Source organism: Chrysochloris asiatica, unplaced genomic scaffold (genome assembly GCF_000296735.1).
Source record: "Chrysochloris asiatica unplaced genomic scaffold, ChrAsi1.0 scaffold00025, whole genome shotgun sequence".
NCBI classification, from domain to species: domain Eukaryota; kingdom Metazoa; phylum Chordata; class Mammalia; order Afrosoricida; family Chrysochloridae; genus Chrysochloris; species Chrysochloris asiatica.
The window spans coordinates 12,928,399-12,931,474 of NW_006408543.1; the positions used below are offsets into that span (position 1 = coordinate 12,928,399).

The following is a 3,076-nucleotide window of genomic DNA, read 5'->3' on the forward strand; positions in this document are numbered from 1 at the left end:
CCCTGTAGCCCAGCTTGAATTTGAACTCTGACTCTCACACTGCAGATTTCTCCACGGGTCCTTGCCCTGATGGAACTGTTTTTCAGCTTGCCTGTGTCAGTCTTAGGATCCTGGTTGGGACGTGCTACCATAGTTTTCCAAGATGTTACTGTTGCAGCAGTGCAATGACTTGCTTTAATCTGGCCCTTTTTTAGCTATTGTCCTGGTTGTTGTTAGGGACCATTGAGTCTGACTCCTAGAGACGCTGTGCACAACACAATGAAACACCACCCGGTCCTACGCTGTCTTCACAATTGTTATGTGTGAGTCCATTGCTGCTGCCACTGTGCCAATCCATCTCATTGGGGGGGTCTTCCTCTTTTTCACTAACCCTCTAATTTACCAAGCATGATGTCCTTCTCCAGAGACTAGTCACTCCTGATAACATGTCTGAAGTATGAGAGACAACTCTGGTAGCGTAGTGGTTACGAATCAGGCTGCTAATCTCATGGTCAGTGGTTCGAAACTACCAGCTGTTCCGCAGGAGAAATCTTTCTGCTCCCGTAAAGATTTACAGGCTCGGAAACCCTGTATAGGGTCGCTATGAGTCGGAACCGACTCCACGGCACATAACAACAACAACAACAACCTTTTAAGGAGCATTCTCATTGTACTTCTTCCAACACAGACTTGTTTGTTCTTCTGGCAGTCCATGGTACTTTCAGTATTTGTCTCCAACAGCATAACTCAAATATGTCAATACTTCTACGGTCTTCCTTATTAATTGTCCAACTTTCAAGTGCATATGAAGTGGTTAAAAATACAATTGTTGTTGTTGTTCAATGCCGTCGAGTCGGTTCCGACCCATAGCGACCCTCTAGAGGGTTTCCAAGGAGCGACTGGTAAGCTTGAACCACCAACCTTGCAGTTCAAACTGACATTGCAGTGTAGCGCATTAACCCACAGCGTCATACCAGGACTCCATAATTTCAGGAACGACAAGGATGGGATTCGAACCCACGTGTGCAGAGCACAATGGATTAGCAGCCCATCGCCTTAACCACTCGGCCACCTCGTCTCTTTGCACCTTAATCCTCAAACTGACATCTGTGCTCTAGAACACTTTAAAGAGGTCTTGTGCAGCAGATTTGCCTAATGCAATACATTGTTTGATCTCTTAACTGCTACTTCCATGAGTGTTGATTGTGGATCCAAGCAAAATGAAGAGTTTGACAACTAACAATCTTTTGTTCATTTACCATGATGATATTTATTGGTCCAGTTGGGAGGATTTCCATTCTCTTTACATTGCGGTGCAATCCATATTGAACACTACGGTCTTTGATCTTCATCAGTAAGTATTTTAAGTCTTTTCACTTCCAGCAAGCAAGGTTGTATCATCTGCATATCACAGGTTGTTAATGAGTCTTCCTTAAATACTGATGCCATGTTTTTCTTCATGTAACCCAGCTCCTTGAACTATTTGCTCAGCATACAGATTGAATAAGTATGGTGAAAGACAACAACCTGGTGTATACGTTTCTTGATTTTAAACCATTCAGTGTTCCATTTTTCTGTTCTAACAACTGCCTCTTGATCTGTGTACAGGTTCATCGTGAGCACAATGAAATGTTCTGGAATATCCATTCTTTGCAATGTTACCCATCATAGCTTGCCGTGATCCACAAAGTCAAATGCCTTTGCATAGTCAATAAAGCACAAGTAAATAGCTTTCTGCTATTCTCTGCTTTCAGCCAAGATCCAATTGATGTCAGCAATGATATCCCTCATTCTACATCTTCTGAATCCAGCTTGAATTTGGCAGCTCCCTGTCAATGTTGCAACTGTTTTTAAAATTATCTTCAACACAATTTCATTTGCGTGTGATATTAATCATATGGTTTGATGATTTTCACATTCCTTTGGGTCACCTCTCATTGGAATGGGCACAAATAAGGATCTTTTCTAGTTGGTTGGCCAAGTAGCTGTCTTCTAAATGTCTTGGCATAGGTGACCGAGTGCCTCCAGTGCTGTATCAGTTTGTTGAATGATTTCAATTTGTAGTCCATCAATTCCTGGAACCTTGTTTTCACCAATACCCTCAATGCAGTTTCCTTCATATTGGCTCTTGATCATGTGCTGCCTCTTGACAACAGTTGAACATCAACCATTTCCTTTTAGTGCAGTGACTCTGTGTATTTCTTCCATCGTCTTTTGATGCTTTCTGCATCATTCAGTATTTTGTCCATAGAATCCTTCAGTGTTACAAGTTGAGCTTTTTTTCTTCAGTTAAGTTGAGCTTTTCTTTCCTTTCCTTTTGGTTTTCTTGCTCCAGGTTTTTGTGTATATCATTATAATGCTTGACTCTGTCTTCTCAAGCTACTCTTTGAAATTGTGTATTGACCTCTGACATCCTTATTTCTTCCAGTTACTTTAGCGTGTCTATGGAGTCCTGGCATGGCGCTATGGGTTAATGTGCTGGACTGAAAAGTCGGTTTGAACTGCAAGGTCAATGGTTCAAGCTCACTAGTTGCTCCTTGGAAACCCTATACAGGGCCACTATGGGTCGGAACCAACTCAAAGGTACTTAACAACAACAACAATATGCTGGGGAGCAAATTTCAGAGTCTCTGACATCCATATCAGTCTTTTCTTTTCCTGTCTGGTGTTCTTGATGTCATCCGAAAACTCTTCTGTCTTTGGTCATTAATGTCTAATGCATTAAATCTATTCTTGAGATGGTCTTTAAATTCAGGTGAGATGTGTTCAAGGTCCTACTTTGGCTCTCATGGACTTGTTTACTTTTTCTTTAGCTTCAGCCTGAACTTCTTGTTGTTGTTATTAGGTACCATTGAGTTGACACCAACTCATAGTGACCCTGGGCACAACAGAATGAAACATTGGCTGTTCTGTGCCAACCTCACAATCAGTGATCAATTGATATGACTACCTGAGCAATTAATGGTCTAGTCCACAGTCAGGCCCTGATTATTAATGGATGTTCACAGCTATTTCCCCTCATTTTGAGTTGTGCCCCATTAGCAAATGAAGGTTCTGAAACCTCTACTCCATTTGCATCATCCTGGTCAACACGACT

General features: G+C 41.8%; 1 non-coding gene across 1 annotated transcript; it reads right to left on the reverse strand.

Annotated features, from left to right (window-relative positions):
* Positions 1-975: 975 nt before the first annotated feature.
* On the reverse strand, positions 976-1,057 carry TRNAS-GCU. The gene has a single exon. It is a non-coding gene; the product is annotated as a tRNA-Ser (tRNA).
* Between the last annotated feature and the right edge of the window lie 2,019 nt (positions 1,058-3,076).